Source organism: Onychomys torridus, chromosome 4 (genome assembly GCF_903995425.1).
Source record: "Onychomys torridus chromosome 4, mOncTor1.1, whole genome shotgun sequence".
Lineage (NCBI taxonomy): Eukaryota > Metazoa > Chordata > Mammalia > Rodentia > Cricetidae > Onychomys > Onychomys torridus.
In genome coordinates, this window is record NC_050446.1 from 606,087 (window position 1) to 633,400 (window position 27,314).

Genomic DNA, 27,314 nt, shown 5'->3' on the forward strand with positions numbered 1-27,314 from the left:
CCTCCTTTCTTATACAGCCTTACTAACATTATAGACTGCTAACTCCTTACCTAACCACTTCTAGGAATGTAGACTGAGCACAGAGATCCCCTTTTTGATATTAGCTCTCAGTTGACCTCCTCTTTAACCACTCCCTTTTGGTTGGAAAAGAAAGAGTGACAGTCAGTGCCTGAGGAAGTCTCACCTGCCTTTATGACCCTGTAAAAATTCAAGCCTGGTGATCTGGATGGAGGGGGAGGACTGCTATTGCTTGGGTTTAAAACTGAACACCCTAGAGAACTTGAGGATGAAGGACTGATAAAGAGGATTTTGACCAGAGAGAATTTGAGGATGAGATGGAAGATGAGGAAGAGCCAGATGGGGAAGAACAAGATAAGGCCCTAGATGAGGCAGAATTAAGATGAGAGAATTGCCGGGCGGTGGTGGCGCACGCCTTTAGTCCCAGCACTCGGGAGGCAGAAGCAGGTGGATCTCTGTGAGTTCGAGGCCAGCCTGGTCTACCAAGTGAGTTCTAGGAAAGGCGCAAAGCTACACAGAGAAACCCTGTCTCGAAAAACCAAACAGAGAGAGAGAGAGAAAGAGAGAGAGAGAGAGAGAGAGAGAGAGAGAGAGAGAGAGAGAGAATTAAGATAGAATTTAGAGGGAACAGCAGACAAAGTAGAGAGAAATGAGGCAAGAAAGGAGCTAGGCACAAGAACATCTAGGTAGATGGAATTTTATACCAGAGGAATAAAGCAGACGGACAAAGAACTTGGTGTATTTAGATTTATTTCCCAAAATAGTAATTAAAAATAACAATTAAAAATAATTCTCAGCCGGGCGATGGTGGCGCATGCCTTTAATCCCAGTACTTGGGAAGCAGAGGCAGGCAGATATCTGTAGCATGAATCTTAACAGGTCTTATTAATAAGAACAAACCTGAGGCCAGTTATTGGGGTGAATGCTGGAAGATCATATGGGGTGAATGCTGGAAGATCATAGAAGCAGAACAAGCCACAGCTACTTCACCTTGCCAGTTCCTTAGCTGGTCTTGTTTCCTCAGACTGGAAGCTTCTGAGTCCTCATCCACCTGAATCTCAGCTGAACTGTGCTGCTCCAAAGCCTGAATGCAGCCGGGTGGTGGTGGCGTACGCCTGTAATCCCAGCACTCGGGAGGCAGAGGCTCTGTGAGCTCGAAGCCAGCCTGGTCTACAAAGCGAGTTCCAGGACAGCCTCCAAAGCCACAGAGAAACCCTGTCTCGAAAAACAAAAAAGAAAAAACAAACAAAAAAAAGTAAGACTACAAATGTAATCCTCTGTTTCACATGGGCTCACGCTTGGCCACACATCCCAACACATACTCACTGTGCTCACACTCAACCAGGTTCATGTGGGGTGCCAGCTGGCCTTGCACCCCAACCTCATCCCGCCCCTCAGCTGGGCCTCACCACATCTGGAACCTGATCTTCTGCTGCAGGCCAGGCTGTGGGTTCAGCATGTGTGCATGGTGGTGGGTGCTGGACACAGTGACCGTCACCACTTGGACCAGGATGCAGGTGTTGCCATGGAGGTTGGGTGCCAGTGGGCAAGAGGAATTCCCTATTCCTGACATGCCCCTCTCTTGTGGCACTCACACCTCTGAGCTCACAGTTAGCACAAACAGCATGGGCCCCACAAAGGCCCAGGTGGCATCTGTGTGCACATTGAGCCAGCAGTGTCCAGAAGTCATGAGGGTGTATTGCTAGGGTGATGGCCACAATATCCACAGGAAGGAGAAAATGGCCTTAGGCCACGCCACCACACATTTCTTTCAAGGATCCAGCACACAATTGTCCCCTGGAGTTCCTGGGTCAATCTAAGAACCAGGGCAGAGTGTTGTGTGGGGTCTGGGACCTGATACTATTGGTTGCAACAGAGTCAAGACTAGGCTGAAGTCTTAGGGCTCAGAGCCAGTGGCAATTTGCACAGTGTTAGCTGGTTTCAGATTAGGAACTGGAGGTGGGGAGGTTAGGAACTGAGGCTGCTAAGTGGAGGGAACTTAAAAGAAACAAGCTGGGTAAAACTAGAGTCTGATAAAACAGAGAAAACTGAGCTCACATCAAAGACAAGTATTAGAGACAAGTACTGGGTGAAACAGGTCTGCGATATTGATGAGTGCTGGGTGTTCAGTAGTACTGGGTACTATGTATTAGGTAGTGCTGAGGTGCTGTTGGATGTTGAACAGTACTGATGGGCTTGGGGGTAGGCCCAGGTGTGGGGCAGTGTTGAGCAGTGATGGAGACAAGAACAAGGGTCCTCACCCCAGCCTGCAGCATAGTGCAGCCTCATCCTGGGGCCTGGGCACACACTCACAGCTACCACCTTGCTCCATAGCAGTAGTCCCTCAGTTAGCATCCAGGAGAAGGCAACCAGAAAGAGAAGATGCATCGCAACTGTGACAGCCACACAGGCCACCTGGAGGAAGATGGAGGTCACCAGTGAGGTCTGCTGTGGGCACAGCTTACCTTGATCTCATGACTATGTTTTGCTTTCTCATTCAAGGTCTCTGTCATGTGTGCCATCTGTGTCTTTCTTCTCTAGAATTTGCTCCCCACCAGGGCAAGGAAGCCATCAGCAAGTAAACAGTGGGAGAAAATCCCAAAAGGCCTCTCATGCTTTCCTAGCCCCAGAGCTTATAAGCCACCTGCTGGCTGACCACTTGTTGGCCCTCACACACTTGCTGGTCATGTGGAAGCCCTCAGCAGAGGCCAGGGAAAGAGTGAGATTCTTATGAATTGTGGTCAGCTCAGAAGTGGGGACCCTACAGTAAGCAGAAGGGTTGGTTGGTGAGGACAGCCCCATGAGCCTCAAGCCCTTTTAGCCTGGTCTTGCTCGGATCACTGGGCTCACATTGGCAGCAAGGGGCCCAGCTCACCCTAAGAGAAGCCCCAGATCAAAGTCTCATGGGATCGCTATGGAATCTGGGAGGAGACAAATAGAGCCCTGATGTAGGACACTTCCTCTCCCAGCCACCAGAAAGAGCACAGAGGGACACACCACAGCCCACAAGTGACAGTCTTCAGCAGGGACTCCTCTTCAGGACTTCCCTGCAGGGAATGACAGTGAGGAGCACATCCCCATCCTGGTTTGCACCAGACTCACTCTGCTTGGTGACTTCAAGTCTCTCTAGGGGATCAAGGATGGCAACAATAGTACCAACCACCAGGGACTAGGCATGCACACAGTAGGTGTTTAATAAATGAGCACTTGAGTATATCTCTCTTCCTGGATATCCCTAAAAGCTACTCCTCCAGGCAAGCTTCTACTGACTTAGCAGAGTTCTGGATTGGAAGTGACTGACATACCTAGGGGGACGGTCCTGTGGGGCAGGTGATACTCATAAGGACCCCAGACAGCTGGTAGAAATGAGGCCACCAATGGGTTATGATGTGATGTTTACAGGAAATAAGTATGTAAGTTTTCCTGGGCTCTTCCAGACCTAGTGTCTTCTCATGGCAGCGGCTCTGTCTAACCTGACCTCTTAGCACATGAGCATGAGGTTCCTTTCTGGCTCCAGGGAGCCCATCTTCCATGTCTAATCTGGAGTCTGCTTCCCTGCTGACTGGGATTAAAGGTGCCACCACACCTGGCTCTGTTCCCAATGTGGCCTTGAACTCACAGAGATCCAGAGGCTCTCTGCCTCCTAAGTGATAGGATTAAGGGTGTGTGCCACCACTGCCTGGCCTTTATGTCTAATCTAGTGGCTGACTCTGTCCTCTGATCCTCAGGCAAGTTTATTAGGGTACACAACATCACCACACTGGAGGGTTGAGGAATGATGTTTATAACCAGGCTGATGGAGGCTTGGGAGGCTATGCAGACAAATTGATATGGTGGCCACAATGGAAGTTCATGTGCTCCAGAATGACTACTCCCTATGAGCAACAGAGGTTTTCTTTAAATGCCTCAAGGGTTTTTAAAAAAAGGAATTGGGCCGGGCGGTGGTGGCACACGCCTTTAGTCGCAGCACTCGGGAGGCAGAGGCAGGCAGATCTCTGTGAGTTCGAGGCCAGCCTGGGCTACCAAGTGAGTTCCAGGAAAGGCGCAAAGCTACACAGAGAAACCCTGTCTCAAAAAACAGAACAAACAAACAAACAAAACAAAAAGGAATTGGGAGTTTAGATATTGGATACTGTGAAACCAAACCCCCTGCCATGAAAGCCTTTCCATGCCAGTATATAGAGACCCTCCCTCTTCATACCATCCCAGTGGCCGTCCATAATGCAGGTATGTGCCTCTCCAGAGCTTTCTAAGTAGCGTCCTGCCTACTGTCGTTGAGGTTGCATGGTTTTGTTTTTATTTTCATTTATTTATTTATTTGTTTGTTTGTTTGTTTGTTTTTTGAGACAGGGTTTCTCTGTGTAGCTTTGAGCCTTTCCTGGAACTCACTTTGGAGACCAGGCTGGCCTCGAACTCACAGAGATCCACCTGGCTCTGCCTCCTGAGTGCTGGGATTAAAGGTGTGTGTCACCACCCACCACCACCTGGCATGGTTTTGTTTTTAAAGTGTTGGGGACAGAGCCCAGCGCCTCATGAATTCTAGGCACATGCTCTGGTCCTGAGACACACTTCTAGCTTTCATTCCCCGGGAGCCCAATGCAGAGAAGACTCCCTGAATATCACCTGTCCACATACTCCTATGGTGGGCCAGTGTGATTTATATGTGTATGTATGTATGTATGTATGTATGTATGTATGTATGTATGTGTTTGTAATATGTATATATGTATGCATGTGTGTATGTAATGTATGTATTTGTATATGTATGTATTATGTATTCATTTTAAAATTTCTTTTAGTTATACAGCTCTAGGATGGTATCTTTTCTCTATCCCCTTAAGAAGGGGTCAATCATGTAGTCTTTCTAGGCACCACAGGGAACAGGCAGTTTGATAGGCCAGTGAAAGTTGCTTAAATTATTTATGTGGCTATTGTGAAAAGTGCACATTACTCCCCTTCTGGTCCCTGGAGGACCATGGGGATTTCTGAGGATAAATATGATGGCGTGTGTGTGTGTGTGTGTGTGTGTGTGTGTGTGTGTGTGTGTGTGGCTTGTATGCATGTCTGTACACCACATACATGTAGTGACCTCAGGACCTTGTATCCCTGGGACTGGTGTTACAAACAGCTGTGAGATGCCACATGGATGCTGCAGAGGAATCAGGGGTCCTCTGAAGAGCTACCAAGCCATCACTCCAGTCTGGTATGCTATTTTGAGCATGTTTAGACCTTGGCTGTACAGTGAACAAATATTAGTGCAGGGGGACAGGAAAGGGGGTTAACTACCCAGTGCTTCACTACCCAGTACTGGGGCCTGGTACTGCAGAGGAAAGGTCACAGCTGTGCTCAGCTCCCCAGCAGTGTCCCATACCTCAGAGGAGGGTGTATCTGACCTCACTTGGGTGCTTAGGAACCTGTAGGGACAAAGGGAGATTTTAAGGGTGGCCATATCACAACTCAGGGCCTGAGGTCCAGCTTCAGGGACTTGTTGGAAAGCCCTGTTTCCTCTCAGAATCTCAGCTCTAAAGCCAGATCCCAGATGAGAGGGGAGGAGGCCCTGAGTGGTCAAGGCTGGGGGGCCTTTTTCACTTAGCTACTTCTGAGGAAATCTGGAGGAGGTTAAGTGAATGCCAGAATGTGGGGGCTTCTACCCTCACAGACATCCACCAGTCAAGAGCTAATAGCCCATCTTACATATGAAGAAACTGAGGCTCTGCAAGCTAAGGCTAGCCCATCAAAGAAGCACAGACAGTGATGTCAGAGCAGACGTTTCACCTGGAACTTGACCGGGGTCCAGACAGCTTTCCTCTTCACCCACCTTCTCCTAGGAGCCAGCTCACTTCACCTGCAGAGATGTGGATGTGGCCTGGTACATCTGGATGCCCTCCAGGTGTTGGCCTCTGTCAGGTGCAGGCTTTGCACCTCCAGGCCTGGGGTCAAATGGAACATCGTTAGACTTCCGAAGGGAGAGTTTTCTGCCAGGGTGTCCAGTTTCAGGTTGGGCTTCCCCTCTACCCACTCAGGACTGGGGGTCCACTATTCAACCCCATGATACAATGGCTTTTTGGAGTCCCGAGGGGAGGGTGTCACCATGGGGTGGGACCTGTGGGTGAAGATCACTATGGGAGTCCCCAGTGGATCTACAAACACTTGATGAATGTGAACTTGGGTCTAGCCCTGGGCAGAGATTGTTCAAATATGCCTAGGACCCCAGGGCCGTCAGGAAGGAGGGACAGTCCTATTATGCAGGGACATGTTCAAGATGTTAGTGTACCTGAGGAGGGAAGACCTGCCCATAAAGAGAGAACTCGGGGCTGTGTGTGTGTGTGTGTGTGTGTGTATGTATGTGTGTGTGTGTGTGTGTGTGTGTGTGTGTGTGTGTGTGTGTGTTTCTGGTGAGGAGTCAGTGCTCAAGCAGGGCTCTGAGGGGAGAAATTTGCTAGGAGATCAAGGGGAAAGGGCAGCATGGGCAGAAAACACAGCATAGGTAAAGAGACCACGCTAAGGAATGACGTCTGGGTCTAGCTGAGGGAGTGGATGGTTACTCACCAGCAAGGTGATGCTGGATATGAATTTGAGGCTGTGCAGAAGTCAGCATTGAGATCATCAGGGATGCTAGGCGCTGCACACTCATCACCAGGCTCATAGGCCCACCAGCCACCTGGGAGGAAGCTGCAGCTCTGTTCCTGCTCCCACACCAGGCCCTACCATCACAGGCCCTGATCTGGGGGTCACAGATGCTTGGGTTTCTGACTCCAAACCCTTAGTGGCCTCAAGATCAAGGTCTGGCTTCCTTTGCCTGCCTCAGCCTCCTATAACCTCTCCAACTCTGTCTATCCAGTCAACCTGCAGGTCTCCTAGAATGCTGTATTGCTGCTGGCCTGATTGCCAACTGGAGCCCACTCTGTCTGGGCCACCTCACTCTCCACTGCTGATTCAGTGTGAAGCCCATAATACAGGTGCTCAAGTTTCATATTAAAAAACAAAACAGCCAGGCAGTGGTGGCACACAGCTTTAATCCCAGCACTTGGAAGGCAGAGCCAGGTGGATCTCTGTGAGTTCGAGGCCAGCCTGGGCTACCAAGTGAGATCCAGGAAAGGTGCAAAGCCACACAGAGAAACCCTGTCTCAAAACAAAAACAAAAAAACAAAAAACAAAACAAGGGCTGGAGAGATGGCTCAGAGGTTAAGAGCACTGACTGCTCTTCCAGAGGTCCTGAGTTCAATTCCCAGCAACCACATGGTGGCTCACAACCAACTGTAATGAGATCTGGCTCCCTCTTCTGTGTACATAATAAATAAATAAATAAATCTTTAAAAAAAAAACAACCCAAAAAACCAAAAACCAAAACAAAACCCAAAATCATGTGGGAGTGAGCACAGGGGAGGGGACCAAGAAAATTCACTGAGTGGGCAAGACATCCAGTTCACTTCTCCATTTTCTTAGCAAGGCTAGTGTGAGAATCCCATTCTCTAGTAAGAAAACCGAAGTCCAGGATTTCCTCATCTACCACATGCCCCAAACCGCTGGTTCCAGGCGGACTTTGCACATCTCTACCTGTGCAGGTGAGCCATCCTCAGCGCCAGCCTCCTTGGTCGGGCCATTCCCACCGCGCTTGCACCCTGTTCCTAATTCTGTCCACCAGCAACCTGCAAGGATGAGTTTTCTAATAGCCTCTCCTTCCAGCAGCAAATTCTGCTCTCCAGAGTGCCTGCCTGTGTATTTAGGCAGACATGATGGGCGGACCACTCCACATAGAGGACACCCCACTTGAGGCAGTTGGCAGATTCTTAGATATGGGGAGGGGAGGGCTCTTATCCACCAGTGCCTCTTAATACCGTTCTTAACTAAGTGCAATGTTCAAGTGGAATTTCCAGTCATAGCAACAAAAGGAGCTTCTCCTATGGCATGCAGAGATGCAGCCCAGAAAAGGGTGCTGACTCATCTACAGTTATCCGATAAGGGGGCTGCAAGGCCAGATCCTGCTCAGCCTTGCCTGCCTCGCCTCGGTGATGGACAGCCTGGTGTTGATTGCTCCAGGTCCAGGCTGACCACAGATATGAGGCCTCTGCCAAGTCCCTCCCAGAGCTTGGTCAGCGGCTCTGGCTCCAAAGCAGTCACACTCTTCAGGAAGTGCAGGATGGCCAGCAGGGCAACAGGCCTCAGGGGAATCTGTCTCCTCTGCCAGGATTCTTTCCAGGAGGCTCAGGAAGCTAGAAGCCTTGTCCAAGGACAGGGTCCCAAGGGCTTCAGAGAAGGAGCTTGGGAGAGGCTGTGGGTAGAGGAACGCCTGACATGAGGGAACTCTCCTGGTCACTACTGGGCACTGCCAAGGTCTTTTTAGTGGATTCAACTGACATGTCATTAGCTCCCAGCTGTCAGGGATTCTGAAGCATGAGTAGGAACAAACTGGATTTCTGTAGACACCTCAGGTAGGTGTCTCGACCCACAGTGGCACAGACTTTTCAGGCTCTGATGATGGGCTTGCCACAGTGGCATTGGCCAAAGCATTGACTGTGCTGATCTGACGGTGACTGAAAGTCCTGAAGCTGCTGCTAGGTCTCTGCAAAGAGTGGAGGCCAGGTCGGGCCCTCAGCAACAGAGGGGCCAGCTGGCTCGTGACCATCCCTATGTGCCATATCTGTGGCAGTGTCTGAAGAATTGAACATGTGCTGGATGGGGAATTTGAGGCACAGTGTACTGGGTAGCTGTTCCAGTTTTGACTTGGAAGTACTACCCCTAGTGAGTAACTGCCATACCTACCTATGACCTGCCCCTGGGACGGGCTGAGACCCCCAGATCTGTATGTGCCAGGCCTCTTGGTTCTTCATGATCCTGGATGCTGGATGGAAGACCAAGTCAGAGTTCTCCAGAGAATCCCTCTGGACTGCACCTCTCCCAGATCTTATAACCAACCCCTTTACTGGCTATAAGTTACTCCAAAATAAACTCACTTATTAATCAATCAATTAATTAATTAATTAATTAATTAATTAATTTTTGGTTTTTTTGAGACAGGGTTTCTCTGTGTAGTTTTGGTGCCTGTCCTGGATCTCACTCTGTAGCCTAGGCTGGTCTCACAGAGATCCGCCTGCCTTTGCCTCCCAAGTGCTGGGATTAAAGGTGTGGGCCACCACCACCCAGCATAAACCTTCTTTTAACTACATGGAGTTGCCTTGTTAAATCCCCACATTAGCATAGCATGGCTGAATGTTCAGTCTCGCAATTGAGATTCACCCCAGACCTGTCGGGACTGATTGCCTGTTTTGTAGATCTGTGGATCCCTCAAGCTTGGAGATTATAAATGCCCTGACTTCTCTGCTGTCTGGCTCTTCAGCAGAGCTCCGGCACAGCTAAGGCGCACCTGTTTGGTAGCAGCAGAGAAAGGGCTGTGGGTGCAAGCAGAATTCAGAGCCCTTGGCGCCCGGTCCTGGGCTCCACATGGGGCACTCCTCTGTGGGCGCTGTCCAGAGTAGCAAAATGACAAGACCACATCTTAGCTCTCTATCCAGTGGGAACCATACCCATTTACCCATGCAGGTCCAAAAGGCATCTGCTCATGACTGGGAAGCAGCATACAACATCATCACAGTTGGATGTGTCGAGATGAGGGAGATGAGGTTCGGAAGCCAGCACTGATCAAGCCCACACTAAGCCCTATAATATTACAATTGGGCAGCTTAGGGACAGACACTGTTGTCCTGGAGAGGGCATGGCCAGAATTGGAGATCAAATTGGCAAAGGCTGAGCTGGAAGGCTGGGGTGTCTAGACAGGAGCGGAGCTAAATCCAGTTGGCCACCAGGGGAGGGGCATAGCAGTTGGGCTGGGCGGGGAGGGGCCCAGATCCTACCAGGACACAGCAGGCGCACAGGCACTGTCGGCAACAGCAGGAGCCTGGTGTCCAGGGCCTCTGGGTCCTGTTGAAAGAGCAGGCTCCCGGGTGGTGGTGCGCAGGCACTAGCTCGCCGCACTTGCGAGAGGTTCTGCGCCGGGTCCCACCAGTGAAATTCGGTGAGGTTGCCACTGAAGGCTTCGCAGGCCGAGAACCCACCACCCAGGGAGTGCTGATCCTGACCCAGCACAAGGTCACCATCGGGCGGCACTGGGTGAGCCCCGCTGAGTCCATGAGCCTCCCATCAACGAACAGCGCCCAGCGCCCGCCGTGCTGCCCCCACGTGGCGCACAAGTGGTGCCAGAAGTCGTCAGAGAGGAAGATGGCGTTGAAGGGTGCGTGGTGGCTGCGCACCACCAGCACCGCACGCACTGAGCCTCCAGGCTCGGCGCGCAGCTGCAGCTGCAGCGCGTTGGCCACAGGCGGCGCAGTCAAGGATAAGAGTGCAGCCCTGAATGTGCGCGCAGGCTGTGAGCGCCACCAGAGCTGGCAGGACCTCGGGCAGTCGGGCAGTCGTGCCACCCTGTCAGCAGACCTCTCACTGAACAGCAGTGTAGCCGTGGTGTGCGCACCTGTGGGGACACGCGGCTCAGAGCCTCAGTTTCCCTAGCACCAAAGGGTCTGCCTCTCACTGGCACAGCTACGGAGGTTGTCATGGAATTTGGGATGCCTCCAGTCTGGAGAAGAAAGTTGGGGTTCCAGGCCCCGGCCCAGGGGTTAACCCCCACTTTCAGGATGACCATGCACTGTTAACACCAGCTCATCTCAAAGTGAGACTCCCATCTCTGGGGGTCCCAGACTTTACACTGTCTCCTCCTTGCCCCAGATTCTGAGACCATACTTAGGCCTCTGTGGTTGTCTTCCTAGAGAGGCCTCTCTTTGTTCTACCCAGACCGAGTTGGACAGTCGTGGAGCTAGAGTACTATTGGGGAGGCCCAGCGCTAGGTGGCCAAAGCTCTGGTCGCAGGACTCTTGGGCTTGCCACCAGCTCACCTGCTGTCCTGTGAACCTGCACACCCCTCTTGCCGTCTGCAGGCCACTGGGGCTGGAGGCCATTAGAGAATAAGCTCGGGAGATAATTTTGTGGGCACCTCATCCTTTTGAATGAGGACAAGGGCTATGATACAGGCCTCCTAGTCTGTTGGGCCAGAACAGGGCAGTCTACTTTGTGACTTGCTCCCTGAAGTTTTTCTGTACAACAGGAGTGAGATGGGGCATCCCACAGGGGTCTGAAGCAAACAGTGCCTCCTCCTCCCCTTTCTGCATAGTTCAGACCAATATGCCAACCACTTCACTCAGCTGGGCTGTGTCTATGGGGGACCTTCCTATGAGGACCCCTCATATCAACCTCCAGCCAATGGGTTCCTCGATTTCCCTGGGTAGTTAGAGGAGGTCCCAGAGAGACTTCTGAGCTGGGAGAGAAGATGGATGTGTACTATGTGTTCAGGGGGTGACATGGAAGCTGCGGGCTCTGCAGCCCACGCGATTGATATTTGTCCACACCCTCCCATGAAGGGCAAAGTAGGTGCCTTTGTTTTGTTTATATTGTAAGGGCTTAGCTTTCAAATTCTTTGAAGTGAATTCATGATGTGTGGTGGCCACTTGGAAAGTAAACAACCATGGGCTTTCTTGACCTCTCCCTGAACTCTTCCCTCCAGAAATTCAGGTACCGGAAGAGAGAGGAGGCAGTGACCCAGGGGGATCATTCTGGATGCAGCAATGGCAGGTAAGGGACGGTGGCAATCACATGCCTGGCCAGTGTCAATAAAACAAAAAAGCAGGTAAGAGCTGAGCAATGGGGCACACACCTGCAGTCTCAGCATTTGGGGAGGTGAGGAAGAACAGATGTGCAGGACAATGTCAACTCTACAGTCATCCAAACCAGCCCAGGTACATGAGACTCCATTTTAGAACAACAGCCAGAGAAAGCAACTCATCCGCCTGCCTTGTCACCTCCTTGGAGTTCTGCAGGGTCCGAACCTCCCTTTCTTTGGCTCCCAGATCTCACCAGATTGGAACTCAGGAAAATGTGTGGCATTTGCTTATACAAAAGGATGGTCTCCAGGAGTACTGGGAAACAGTAACACTGGTGAGTTTTGAGGGCTACAGCAATCCACTCTAGAGCGAGGTAGACATGCACAGGAGCTCAGGCCACGGGGCTCTCAGTTTGGTGGTCAAGGCTCTGCCTTGTCTGTTCTACATTTATTTCCCAGGCAGCCGTCTGGGCTTGTTTTCCTGTGTATTTGTTTGAGACAGGGTCAGCCATGTTGCGCTGTCTTGAACTTTCAGTCCTTCTACCTGAGGATTGCAATTGGGTATCACCACACCCATCTAAGCCCATTCACTTCCAGACACCACCCCCACCCCTGTCTCCACTACCTAGACCAGCCTCCCATACCTTCAGTGGTCCTTTCTTCAACATTGATTCTCACTCACTCCACGCACCCAACACTGGTGGTAGGTCTATCATAACCCAGATGTACAAACTAGTAGTCATGGGTGATTTGGAGGCTGCTCCTGGCAAGCTACAGGGCTCTGCCTCCTGGGTCTTTGTCCTAGCTCTTAAGCACACATGATGTTTTAGACAACACATTGTCCTGGCCTCATGACACCTGGGAGTCTGGCCCCTCACAATAATAATCTATGCCTTTTCTTTATACAGAAAATCAGTCTTGGGCTTAGAAAGCCTCAGAAGTGAACATTTTTAGGACTCTGAAAAGCACCAATTTTTAAATAACATCTGTGTCTACCTACCCCATTCCAACGAAAGCGGGTGGGAAATAGTAGCTGGGACCTGAGGTCCAACTATCACTATGTGCCATGTACATTGTAGTAGAGCTCAGTGGGTGCTATGTCCCTTGCTATACTCTCCAACTCCTTGGGGCCCACCTCCCTTGCTCAAATAAATTTTGGCTGCCACCATGGGTCTCCTCTCCACAGGAACTCTAGGGAAGATGAGGCCTAGGACCTGGGCCTCACTTTACCGTTGGTCCCTCTCCTCTTCCCAGCCCCTGTTCTTACTTTACTGGTGCTGTCCTTCCATGGTCCACTGTCAGCTTTGTGTCTGTAGCCTCCTCTCCAGTCTGGAGCAGGATGGGGGCAGGGCTCTGTGACTCCTCCCTGAGACCTGCCCCCTTGTGTCTGGGACGGAAGCTTTAGGCACCTCAGCAGGGGACCTGTCTTTGCACCTTCACAGGTGAAGGCTCCCCATTAGAAAAAGTCGAGTTGTGAGACTTGGATTAAAAAGTGAACTTGGGGAGTTGGGGATTTAGCTCAGTGGTAGAGTGCTTGCCTAGCAAGCGCAAGGCCCTGGGTTTGATCCTCAGCTCCACCAAAAAAGAAAAAAAAAAAAAAAAAAAGTGAACTTGGGGAAGCCGAAGGGCCCTTGAAATTCTGGATGCCTTAGGAGACCGAGTTAGTGGGAACAGCCTTCAGCATATCGCTAGCCTGAATTGCGCCCAGTCTGCCCTGCCTGACTTCCACACTACTCTGAGGACAGTTGGTGCGCTCTGTTTTGCAGGCGAACTGTGGACAAGTAGTTTCATCCAGGGCCATTGACATGGAAGGTAGCAGGTAAGGGACAGCGCCAAGAGTGCAGGGGCAAGCCAAGCCTGGGGTGAGGAGACCCCACTCTGCTTGCCTCAGTGGTCTTTAACAGCAAAGACTTTCGCTGCGAGGGAAATCTGGCAGGATGACCCCATCCCCAAAAGCTGCAGGCTGCACTCCTCTGCTCTCACCCTGCCTCTGTGTGAGGCACATCACCTCAAACTTGACCCTCAGTTTCGTGCATGTCTAAGGCTCTCCTTGCAAACAGTTCAAAAGAGGTGAGGTCGCTGTGCCAGCTCACTGCGTTTGACTTGGTGTAAAGCTTGGATACTTTCAGTATTCTGTCCAAAGCTTAATTAACACTTTTTAAAGTAGCCTGCTGGCAACATACTTGTTTTTTTTTTTTTTCTAATTGCATGTTTTAACTGTAGTAAGATGCACAGCACATTGAATTCACTATCTGTGATAGTTATTTTTATTTCATTTATTTATTTTTGAGGCAGAGTCTCACTACATAGCCTTGGTTGGCCTAGAACTTGCCATTATAGACCAGGCTGGCTCTGAACTCACAGAGATCAGCCTGCCTTTTTCTTGAGTGCTGAGACTAAGGCATGCCATACCTGGTCCTTATTCTGTTCTCTTGGTCTTGCTTATGTAGCCAAGGCTAGCCTAAAACTTGTGATTTTTCTGTCTCAGCCTGTAATGCCAGGATTATGGTTATGTACCACACCTGGCTTTTTTTTTTTTTTAAGAGGGGAGTTGAAGGAAATGATACATTGGTGCTAATTTCCCAAGTTCTCTCTGAGTATGAGGGTTTTGTTTTGTTTTTAAATAAAAATCAACATTGATTATTGTTGTACATACCTGTAAGTTTCAGGATTGATTCAGAAGGCAGAGGCAGGAGGATTGAGAGTTTAAGGCCAGCATTGGCTACATAGTGAATTTGAGACTAGCCTGAGCTACCTGAGACCCTGTCTCAAAAAAACAAAACAAAAAAACAAAAAAACATCTAAATAAATACATAAATAATCTTCAGGGCACATTGTGGTGGTATTGTGTTCCCCAAAATATTGTGCACCCTAATAAATTTATCTGGGGTCAGAGAACAGACAGCCACTAGATACAGAAGTTAGAAAATGGTGGCACTCACACCTTTAATTCTAACATTCCAGAGGCAGAAATCCCATCTGGATCTCTGTGAGTTCAAGGCCACATTGGAAACAGCCAGGCATGGTGACTCACCCCTTTAATCCAAAGAAGTGAGTCTTTAATCCCAGGGAGTGATGGCAAAAAACAGAAAGATATATAAGGTGTGAAGACCAGAAACTGGAAGCATTTGGTTGGTTAAGCATTCAGGCTTTTGAGCAGCAGTTCAGCTGAGAGCCATTGGTATGAGGACACAGGATCAGCTTTGAACTGGCAAGGTGAGGTAGCTGTGGCTTGTTCTACTTCTCTGATCTTCCAGTGTTCACCCCGATACCTGGCCTCAGGTTTGTTCTTATTAATAGGATTCTTTCAGATTCCTGCCACAGCAAATGTCAGTGTGTTTGGGGACCAGCAGAGGACATAGTCCTCCTATTCGTGCAGCCCAGTGTCCAGAGCCAGTGGGAGGGCGGGAAAGAGAAGACCAAAGCAGGCCTAGATGGCCTGGTTGTTGGGGCCTTTCCATAGTCTTTGGCTGTGGTTTCAGTGTGTCTGCTTAGACTGCTTGTGTAGATGTTTAATTTCCACTGTGTGGACATTTAATAGGACTCTACTGTTGGGAAGTAGAGACTCGAGGAGGTAATTGGGATTAGGTAAGATCATCAGAGTCAGGTATTCATGCTTAGATCCTAGTGGCATTAGGGAAAAGAGTAGAGAGGAGAGAGAAGGAGAGAGGAGGGGAGGAGAGGGTACTCACATCTCTTCTTGGATTCCAATCCAGTCAGCAAGAAAGCCAATATGACACAGCCTCTTAACTTGGATCTCCATAATCATGAGCCAAAATGAGTTTATTTTCTTTATATGCCTCAGTTGTCTTATTATAGCCTTGTAAAAACAGGCTAACACAGCACACTGGACCCATCCATTCAACACAGACTGTAAGACAGGCTAACACAGCAAATTAGACCCATCCACTCAACACAGAGGTTCGGGAGCACATTTTACACATGTGTAAGTTGATCCCTGAGAGAAGCTAGGCTCCTCAAGGCAGTGTGGACTCCAGGTCTGCCTCCTAACAATGATCTTTCTCTCAGTGGCTTGGGTAGAGCTTGGATGATCCTGCCATTCTAGTTTCTTTCATGCACATTCCATGCTCACTCATTCTGACCCATGAAAAAGTTGTAGTCTGGTATCTATCCTTCTCATCTCTGTAGGGTCCTTCCATGGACCCCCTACTATTGGTGAAATTATTAAGGCCACTCCACGTAGTTAAAAGGGAGGTTTATTTTGTGGGGTAACTTACAAATGAAGGGATAGGTTGTAGGGTCTGGCAAAGGTATGGCACAGTCTGGCGGTGTTCTCTGGAGAATTCTGCTCAGTCTACCTCCTGCATCCAGCGTCCCAGAACCAAGAGAGAGCCCTCCTCCTGATCCTGGGTCTTCTGCTTCCTCCTCCGCCCCGCCTTGTGGGTGTGACCATTACCGAAGCCTCAGTGGGAGTTGGAACTTCCAGGCCAATGCTGGGATGGCTACCCACTACATCTCCCCCTTTTGTCTAAATAAGAAAGTTCTAACCTAATACAAGACTATATACAAAGAGATGGTTATCAAATATTGTCCAGGAGTAATGAGGGATAATGACCTAGATAAGTAAACACATAGTAAAATCCAGGGAAGTCTAGAGCATGGGTAGGTGGCATGTTACAAAGATCATTCCAAAAGGTGTCCTATCCTAAAGAACCTGAGTCTAATACTTAATATATTCTATCTAAGATATTATATATGTATATATACTAAGTTGTAACTATAACTGCTAGTCTTCAACCTCATCAATGTAAGTTTCTGTGTGTTTACTTGGTTGGGTCTGGCTTGTGCATCTGACCTGCAGTGTGGCGGGAATGAGGAGTCTACAAGCGGCACCTTACTCTGCTGCATGATAGATTTAGCCTTTGCTAGTTTAAAAAAAAAAATAAGTTTCTGGGCTTTGCACTGCTTTGATAGAACTGCTTCTGATAGTTGATGGTACACACGGCTCCAAACCCAGAACTGGTGATAAAACTGTACCACCGCCATGTTGGGAAGCAGAGGTGGGCAGAGCCAGCAGCCACAGCAGCGTTTCAGTATTACAAAGATGGATATTACACAGAGAATCTGGTTTATGTTGTCTTTGGGATTTTTAACTGCAGAAAAAGATTTGATCATAAAAGCTGTTGAGTTAAACAAATATGTAAATTTTAAAGGTACCTTGACTTCAAAATTTGTATATAAGGATATGTTGCTTTGGAAAGGAGTCTCTGTTTTTGTTTCCACAGAAAGCCAGAGGCTGTGGATTTGTTCCAGATTAAGATACATCAGATTTGATCAGCCAAGACCACCTGAAAGGTCTCTGATGATACCATGGCCCAGATAATCCAACATCCAAAATCGTTTCAAGGCAATTGGCTCAGAGGTTTACCCTCAATGACTACTCCATAATCCTAAAATTTTCTTTGTGTCCCCATAAGATACAGCGTCCCCCTCCAGCCAGAAGTAGTAAGAGAAACTATGCCCAATTTCCCAAAATTATCAAGCTGGCTTTGGAGATGGAAATGGCTCACTCCTTCTCTAAACCCAGACATATTGCTAAAAGAAAAGGTTAAGAGATTCTTGTGTCCCAAATCAGAAGAGCCCTCTGGTATGGGACAGAAAAAAACAGAATTTTTCTTTAAAGCAGGTTGATTATAAATGTGATCTCTTTCTAAAGAAGAAAAGGGGATATGATATAGATATAATAGGAAAAAAGGGTAGATTATGAAACTTACTTCTAAAGAGCAACAACTTGTTTAAAATGTTTTACATTGGTATAGATTTTAGTCTATTGATACAAACTTAAAGTTAATTTTGTTATACTGTGTGTATATTTCTACTCTTGTTTAAGGTATTATGTTTATATAGCTCATTTAAAATTGTAATGGATAATTAAAGATTAATAATTAATCATCTATGATAATCATACTCGTAGCCATGTTAGTTAAGTCTTCTAGGTATACATAAAGATATTTCAGATAGATAGGTAATCTTCAAATACTTCAAAGACCTACAGAATATGGCATTTAAAATATTTTTAGAATTTAGACTTTCTGGACAAGGAGACATGTCTGCTCCTGACAACACCAATTTACTTCAGAGAGGAGGATGGGCATTGAAGACACTTCATATCCTATCTTCACCTTGGCAAAAATAGCCATTTGGGAAAGAAACTGTTCTTGCCTGGACTGTCTGATCAACTGGACATGCAGGACCCATAGAAAGGTGACCACTGAACTTTGCTTGACAAAATGGTCCTTCAGGTTCCTGCTTCGCAGAGGAAACTGCCAGAAATTCTACAGGACACTGAGAGAAGTGACCAAGAGACTCTAGCCCTATGGGCTGAAGACAAATGCCCCAACTTTACAAAGGAACATTAGGTGACTGTCCAGGATGCCAGCTGTCTCTGTCTACCCTTCAAGACTCCTGAAAGTTGCTTGCATCCTTCTCCCAGTTCTCAGGTAATATTATATCCTTCTGAGGTCTTTGATGTGGTTGAAGACTAGATAGTTATAATTTCCTCAGTTATGATAAAAGATAAGTTAGATATAAAACCTTAGACTCACAAATATAAGATAGATAGGATATCTTCTTTAATATTGTAACTGCAATTCTTGCTTGATAATTGTTTTGTTATCTAAAATTTTATTATATAAAAGTTAAAACCTTTCTTAAAAAAAAAAAAGAAAGAAAAGAAAAGGAAAGTGCTGTGGATATTGCTCTGTGTAAATAAAATTCTGATTGGCCAGTGGCCAGGCAGGAAGTATAGGCGGGACAAGAGAGAAGAGAATTCTGGGAGGTGGAAGGCTGGGTGGAGAAAGACACTGCCAGCCGCTGCCATGACAAAATGTAAGGTACTGGTAAGCCACGAGCCATGTGGCAAAGTATAAATTAATAGAAATGGGTTAATTTAAGATAGAAGAAGTAGATAACAAGAAGCCTGCCACGGCCATACAGTTTCTAAACAATGTAAGTTTCTGTGTGTTTACTTGGTTGGTTCTGAGTGTCTATGGGCTTGGTGGGTGAGAGAGATTTGTCCTGACTGGGCCAGGCAGAAAAACTCTAACTACAACTACTAACTCTCTTCCTCTCACAGGGCCCACATTTCCCAAGGTCACTCCTGGAGATGGCCAAGTAGCATGAGGGGTTGGCTATGGGCCTCCACCTGAGGCCTCAATTGGCAGGCAGATCTGCCTGGATCATGGCCTCCTAATCTATTCTTCCCAGAGCCTAGGTGATGCCCAGGTGCCAGTGAGGGCTTGTTATGATCAATCCACATGAGTATATTAAATGGCTAACAGAATTTATTAAGATATAAATTGAGGAAACACACTCATGAATACAGAATGGAGTAGACAGCAGAAGTTGTCCTCTGATCTGACTGGGAGTGAATCCACCTCACAGGCAGGAGCAGGGAGAAGGGGCATGTGATCCTTCTCCCTTACCTTATAAGAGGTCCCCTACAATGGCAGGAAACACCACCTTCTTCTTCCAGCCCTATAGTCCAAGGCCATGGGTGGAGCAAATACCACTACATTTCCCCTTTTTGTCTAAATAAGAAGGTTCTAAATGTAAAACAAACTATATACAATAAGAATGATTATCAAGTATTATCCAGGAAAAACAAAGGGTAATAACATAAACAAAAATGGAATACAACCAACAAGAATAACATCAAATAAGAAAGACATGCTAAATGTCCAGAACATAGGTAAATGGCAAATTACCAAGATTACTCTAATAGCTGTCCTATCTCGAAGATTCTAACTCTAGTATTAATATATTCTAGTTAAGATACAAGAAGATTATAACTGTAACTATCTAGTCTTCAACTCCATCAAAGACCTGAGAAGGAACATAATAATACTTGAGAAAACAGAAAATGCAAGCAAGCAATTTCCAAAATTCTTGAGTAATAGACAGAGACAGCTGGCAGCCTGGACAGTCACCTAAAAATTCACAGTGTCCTTGGGGCATCCAGTTTGGCTACAGGCCTAGAGTATCTGACAGACCATTTTCAGAAGCAGGAATTTTGAAAGACCATCTTACCCTGTCATGGCAAGGTCCAGTAGTAGCTTTTCCTTGTGTCCTGCTCATCCTGAAAGGACAGCGTTCACATTGTCAGCAGTTGAGGCAGGGCAGTTCTTTGCCCAGCAGGCCATTTTGTGCCAAGAAGAAGACAAACTTCCAAACAGAAATGTCTTAGAAGCCCAACATTCTCTTGGGATCTGATTGGTGCTCCAGGAGCAATTGTGTCTCATGTCAACAAAATTCTAAGTTAGCGAAACATTTAAATGCCATGTTCTCTAGGTCTATGAAGTATTTGAAGATTTTCTATCCATCTGACATATGTTTCTATAAATCTGAAGAACCTAACACACAGAACTATAGAAATGACAAGCATGGGTGACTATGAATCTGTAAGTCTTGTCTACCTAAATAACCTAAGAACTAAGACTTCCCATTAACAAGGAAAACATTCTCTAAGCAGATGTACCATATAAGGACAATGACCTCAGAACTGTGACAATACACAAAATATCTTAAGCAGAGGTGGAAATGTATAGTGCAATATGCACTATAACAACAATATCCTTAATATGTATCAATATACAAAGCATCCTAAACAGAGGTAGAACATACATACAGTATGATAAGTACAATATTACATTTTTATCAATATACAAAATATTTCAAACAGGAGTAGGAATATGTGTACAATACAACAAATATAGTTTTGTGTTTGTATCAATATACAAATTACGTTAACTAGGAATATAAGAATAGTTTACATTTGTATCAAATATACAAGAATCCATATCAGTGCAAATTATCCAAGACTGATAGTTTGCTAAGTCAGTTTACTAGTAGATATAATAATCTACCTTAATATACTATACCTATCCCCTTTTTTCTTTTCTAAAGGAGAATATTGAGTCTAAATTTTATTGTTCCACCCCCAACCCTATAACTATACATCCATAACCCTGAGAAAAATGAAACCTTTGGGAAAGGGGTGTTGTTTTCTTAGAATTGCTTCCTGCTGTTTAGGGGGCAAAAGTATCTCTGTGGGGTCCTGGAAGAAAGCTCAGATAGTTTGGTCTCAATAGGGCTAGCTGTAGAGTCTGCAGCCAGTCTCAGAGTAATGGGTAAGGTTGCCTGAGATTCTGGCTAGAAGTGTGGTATGATGGACCATCTCATCTTAGAACTGTCCTGAAGAGTTTTCAGTCCGAAACTGATCACTGAGTAATGTTCTTAGGTGTAATGACATCATTCTGGACCAAATAGAGTTGTTGTTATGGGGCCCTATCTTCCTTCTGGAGACTTCAGAGTATGCTATTGGGAAGACTTCACTGTGGAAAACTTGAACATTATTAATATCAAAACAGGAAGTCTGGATTTAAAGATGACATGATATGTAAGGAAGGATTCCAAGAAATCAAGAATAAGCATGGAGAGAAATAGAATCTTGACAACAATGGTCCCTAAATTATTGGTTTTCTTCTATCTTATACCAGTTGGTTCTTCTGATATGAGACAGAATCTCTTAATTTTTTTTTAATAACATGCTTGGGTTTAGAGAAGGAGAGAGCCACATTCCAACTCCAAAGCCAGTTTGATTTAAAATTGAATCGGGACCACAACTATTCTAGAGTTAAAGACATATTGATGTTAGGCAGTGAGATATTACCCTGTAGAGTGTATTGGTACCAATAGGTCCTTCCTTTATGCAGTAGACATCTAGGTGTCCAAGGCCTTATAATTTCTTGAAGATGGGCATTTCTATTATCCTATAAAGACAAAAAAACAGAACCTTGCCCTGGCCCTTGTTAGTTGAGTTTTCCTTACAACTTGTAGAGTGATCACATTGGTGGATGAGCTGTCACTTCTCCTCATCAAGGTTTCTCCTGTTTGAAGTGAACTTTTATTAATTTTGTTAGTATCCATAGCTTTTCTTCCCCTGCAGAAACAGAAGCAAAACCCCTTCCCCAAAGTAGGACGTATTCTGAGTTCAACACATCTTTGAAGTAAATCAGAGTTTTTTCAGTTGTCCAATGTCTCTCCACAGCTGTTGTTCTTTTCTCATCAGCATTGAGAAAATTCAAGGTTAATAAAGCCTTATGTATTCTATTTCTAGGAGCCATTGTTACCTATTCCTGTTTATTTAGCATATCCTTTAAAGTTCAATTGGATTTTTTTTTCCTGGAGCTGAGGACTGAACCCAGGGCCTTACACTTGCTAGGCAAGCACTCTACCACTGAGCTAAATCCCCAACCCCTCAATTGGATCTTTCTATGACTACTTGGCCTATAGGATTGTGTGGTATACCTCTAACGTGCTTTATACTGTAGTAAGCAAAAAACTGTCTCATTTTATTTAAGATATATGCTGGAGCATTGTCAGTATTAATTTGTACAGGTATTCCCATGATGCTCATAACTTCTAATAGGTATGTAATCACAGAGTCAGCCTTTTCAGAACTCATAGGAGTTACCCATTGAAATCCTGAATAGATGTCAATGGTATGGTGTACATATTTTAAACTTCCAAATTCTTCAAAATGAAACACATCCATCTGCCAAATTTCATTTCTTTGTATATCTTTAGGATTACTTCCTACAGGTAGTGAAGTTTGGTTATAGAAAGAACAAATAGGCCTTTTTTTTTTTTTTTTACAGTTTCCTTGGCTTGTTGCCAAATGATGGAAAAATCCCTTTTCAAACCTTTGCTATTTACATGGTGTTTCTTATGAAATTCTGAGGCTTCTAGCACATTAATAACTACCTATTAGTAACTGATCAATCTCATTATTACCTTGTGCTAGAGGACCTGGCAGACCCATATGGTATCTGATATATATATGATGTTCCCTATTTCTGATGATTTCCTGTAATTGTATAAATAATGAAGTTATTTCTGTGTTATCAGTTATTCAGCAGTTTCAATATGTAAAACAACTCTTTTTGCATACTGAGAGTTAGTAACTGTATTGAGAGGTTCTGTGAAGTCCATTAGTACCATAAGAATGGTATACAGTTCTTTCTTTTGTAGAGAATTGTAGGGGCTGAGAACCACTTTACTTAAGTCTCCTGATTTATATCCCACCTTTCCTGATTTATTTACATCAGTATAGAATGTGGGGACTCCAGAGATTGTTTTTTGCCATATAATGTGAGGAAGGACCTATTCAGTTCTCTTTATGAATTCTATTCTCTTTTGGGATAACAATTTTTAATCTTTCCCTAAAGAGTCACTGTAGGCTCTTTGCCAGTATTCATTATCTTTCCATAAAGAGGAAATTTCCTCATTAGTTAAAAGTACCACATTTTCTGCTGGGTTTATTCTTGTCAACTGATGAAGTCTTAATTTTCCTTTTAGAATCAAATCAGAGATCTTTTTTACATAAGTCTTTAACTTCTTACTTGGTTTAATGTGTTAGAAATACCCATTCCACCAGGCAGTTGGTGGCGCATGCCTGTAATTCCAGCACTCAGGAGGCAGAGGCAGGTGGATCTCTGTGAGTTTGAGGCCAGCCTGGTCTACAAAGCGAGATCCAGGACAGGCACCAAAACACCACAGAGAAACCTTGTCTCAAAAAAAAAAAAAAGAAAGAAAGAAAGAAAGAAAGAAAGAAAGAAAGAAAGAAAGAAAGAAAAAGAAAAGAAAAGAAAAAGAAAAAAGAAACATCCATTCCAATAAAATACCTTCCCTTGCCAGGCAGTGGTGATACACACCTTTAGTCCCAGCATTTGGGAGGCAGAGCCAGGTGGATCTCTGTGAGTTCGAGGCCAGCCTGAGCTACCAAGTGAGTTCCAGGAAAAGGTGCAAAGCTACAGAGAGAAACCCTGTCTCTAAAAACAAAGCAAAACAAAAAAACCCAAAAACTCCCCTCTGCATCAGAATCCCTGTGGGGCGTGTCTGTAGGGTGTATGACCAGAATGCAGTTAAGTCCTGGATTCACACGATCCACATGTGCCTCTCATATTTTCTCTTCTACTAGAGCCAATTCCTTCTCAGCTTCAGCTGATAATTCTCTTGGACTGTTTAAATCCTTGTCCCCTTTTAGGGTGTTGTCCAAATTTACTAGTCCATCTTTAGCTATTCCAGTGATGGTCTGCAAGTTGGAAATGCTTCCTTACAATTTTTGAAATCATTAAGAGTCTGCAATCAATCTCTCCTGAGTTGTACCTTTTGGGGGTCTAAGTTTGTGTAGATCTATCTTTTTTGTTGTTGTTGTTTTTGTTTTTTGAGACAGAGTTTCTCTGTGTAGCTTTGCGCCTTTCCTGGAACTCACTCTGTAGACCAGGCTGACCTCGAACTCACAGAGATCCACCTGGCTCTGCCTCCCAAGTGCTGGCAGTATCATTCTTTACATTAGGCACTGGGTTATTTGATTGTCCTGGGAAGGAATTTCCTCTGTAGTGATTGGAAATGTTTGGACCATGTTCAATTTGGGAGCCTGTGAGAGGCCCCCCTGAGGTATTTGCCACTGATAAAGGGTTGCTTTGTATGTCTGTTATTGATCTGCATTCATTGGTCCAATGTCAGCCTTTGCCACATCTTCTGCATAATACAGAAGGTTGGGGTCTCCTGCTTGGGTTATTTCTAGAAGTATTACTTCTAGGGCACCCTGTGTACAATTTCTCTTATAGAGCCTGGTGTACCACAGTTAAAACATTTGTTACCTTGATACCAACTTCCACCTTTGGAAATTGTCTTGCCTATCCAAGCCTCATTACCATAGTTAAAAGACTGAACATGTTTATATGTTGAATCCATTCTTCCAAAGATGCTGACCTGATCTTAAAAGGGGTAAGTATTCTTTTGCATTCCGTATGAGCATTATCAAAAGCCAAAGATTACATTAATATTTGTCTTAATTGTGGGTCTGATATTGCCTTGTTTACAGCCAAGGTCAGCCTTTATTAAAAAGAAAATTGGTAAATGGTTCTTTTGATCCTTGGAAAATTTTCATATATAGCTAAATTGGTTTCCCTGGTTCTGGAATTTTTTCCCAAGCATTTAAAGCTGCTGTACAGCATAGGGATAATCCATAGTATTTTGTACATTTAAATCAGCGAAATGGCCCTCACCAAGAATTTGATCTTGGGAGATCTCAAAACCTCTGATTTTACCTGGCTTATTCTAACATAGCTGAGATTAATTGATTCTAGTTATCTTGTATAATTTTATTTCTAGAAGACCATGTATTTAACATCTGTTTTACATACATTGAATGAATTCCGTAGGTGACTACTGCTTCCTTTATATTTTTTAAATCTCTCATATGACTAGGTTGCCAGATATATTCTTCAGGATGTGTCTAATCTGCTGGCTTCTCTTGGATGGTGACAGGATAAGACATTTTATAAGAGCCACCTGGCAATGTTATTATTTGTATGGCTCTGCCCTTTTACTTATTTTTTTTTGAGCTGAGGACCGAACCCAGGGCCTTGCACTTGTTAGGCAAGCATTCTACCACTGAGCTAAATCCCCAACCCCCTTCTGCTTATTAGTTCCTTTATTATTCTTACTGAGAGACTCCTCCAGAGCTTGAAATCAATTAAGGACCACTTTCTGTAATGTTTGAACCTCCTCTGTTGTAAAGGATTCTAGAGATTTCATGGAATCATAATTTTTTATGTTCATCAGAATCATATGATTCGACCGGCGGTGGTGGCGCACGCCTTTAATCCCAGCACTCGGGATGTAGAGGCAGGCAAATCTCTGTGAGTTTGAGGCCAGCCTGGGATACCAAGTGAGTTCCAGGAAAGGCGCAAAACTACACAAAGAAACCCTGTCTCGAAAAACAAGAAAAAAAAAAAAAAAGAAAAAGAAAAAGAAAAGAAAAGAAACATATGATTCCACAGACTTTATTCTATCAGTAACTTGGCATTAAGATTGCTCTGTCCAGGTGGTGGTAGCACATGCCTTTAATTCCAGCACTTGGGAGGCAGAGGCAGGTGGATCTCTGTGAGTTCAAGGCTAGCCTGGGCTACAGAGTAAGTTCCAGGAAAGGCTCCAAAGCTACACAGAGAAACCTTGTCTCACCCTCCCCCCCCCAACAAAGATTGCTCTGTATTGTTTTAGCCATTAAACATTCATATTTGTTATAAATAGAATTAAATCTTGTTGTCAAGTTATTATTAATGGACTGAAGTTCTTGTGATAAATTAGCAGATTACAAAGAAAGAATTCTTCTATTTATGTCCTGTATCAGTCCCATTAATGTCTCATTTTTGCTATTATTATTAACCCAATCTTTCAATGATATGAGTTGAATCACTATGCTTATTGCTAGTATGGTGAACATTATATACACCCTCGGAAGGTCGTATATTATCCTGTAATATTTCATTCATAGTACTAACTAAAAGGCTTTTAAATCCCTGAGTGGTGAAATTGCCATCTTTTGAGAAATATTCAAAATTTGTAAAGAAAATTTTTCATTAATTTGTTTATTAATCAGTTTAAGGTGTAAAATTATCAAGTAATTTACAACAGATAAAATCCTTGAAATATTGTCCTATGTGTCCAGATGTTCCAGGTGTAATTAACCAGGTTAGGTGAATGGCTGGTTTATTCAATGATTTTTGATGTAGTATTTTGCTTGGCCAGTAGATGTCAGAGGTGTAGCACCAAAACAGGTCTGGTGTGGCTCCCTGAATGGCTTCTATGAATTAAACACTTACTCACACCCCCACCTGGTACCCATGAGTACTAGGCAGAGCTGCTGGGATCACAACTGATGAGGCAATACACCAAACAATTCGAAGTCCTGCCTGGGACACTTGCAGACACTTTGAGGGACTGGTGGTGTGCCTGGGCTCTAAGGCTGCTGTGCACAAAATGACAGCAGAGTCACACAAAATGGCAGTGAGGTCACACAAAATGGCAGTGGCAGCAAGAGTTTCAAAAGATGGAGTTGGATTCAGCTACACCAAACAGTTTTAAAAGTAAAGGGATAGTCTGCTGATAGTCTCTAATTCCAAAGGTGTCTGATCTGATATGGCTACTACCAGCATGGAAGTAGAAAGGCACCCAGTGCCTCTCTCTGGCACTCTATCTACTAAAGAATGCACGTGCTTCTGCAGTGGTTCCAAGAACCGCTACCTAGCCAGAAAGTGACTGACTCATATGCCAAATGAGCTGCCCGGTCTACAGGCTCCCCACAAGGCTGCTGTATGCAGCTAGTCACCTGAGCAGAGGTCAGGCAGTTTCTGGGGGGTTAGGGCTGCATGGGCTCTGTAGGGTGGAGAAACTCACACCAGAGTTAGTGTTTGGTCATGCAAGTAGCCCCAGTGGGGACATGTGAGGCTCAGATCCACGTGGTTGGGACTGAGTAGCTCAGAGGTGCTAGCAAGGCAGACTTGCAGCATGCACAGGAGCCTCTGAGCAAACCTGCCACTGCTGCTGCAGAGTATGGGGTCTTTTTGTCATGTGGGTGCCACTTATTAAGATAAATCCATGCGAGTCTATTAAATGGGTAACAGAATTTATTAAGATATAAATGGAGCGCTGGAGAGATGGCTCAGAGGTGAAGAGCACTGACTGCTCTTCCAGAGGTCCTGAGTTCAATTCCCAGCAACCACATGGTGGGTCACAACCATCTGTAATGAGATCTGGTGCCCTCTTCTGGCCTGCAGGC

The 27,314-nt window shown here is 45.4% G+C and overlaps 1 long non-coding RNA gene across 1 annotated transcript; it reads right to left on the reverse strand.

Moving 5' to 3' along the window:
- Positions 1-2,241: 2,241 nt before the first annotated feature.
- On the reverse strand, positions 2,242-6,721 carry LOC118582878. Its single transcript, XR_004944802.1, has 3 exons — positions 6,568-6,721; positions 5,794-5,948; positions 2,242-2,433 (listed from the first exon to the last, which is right to left on the reverse strand). It is a non-coding gene; the product is annotated as an uncharacterized LOC118582878 (long non-coding RNA).
- Positions 6,722-27,314: the final 20,593 nt, after the last annotated feature.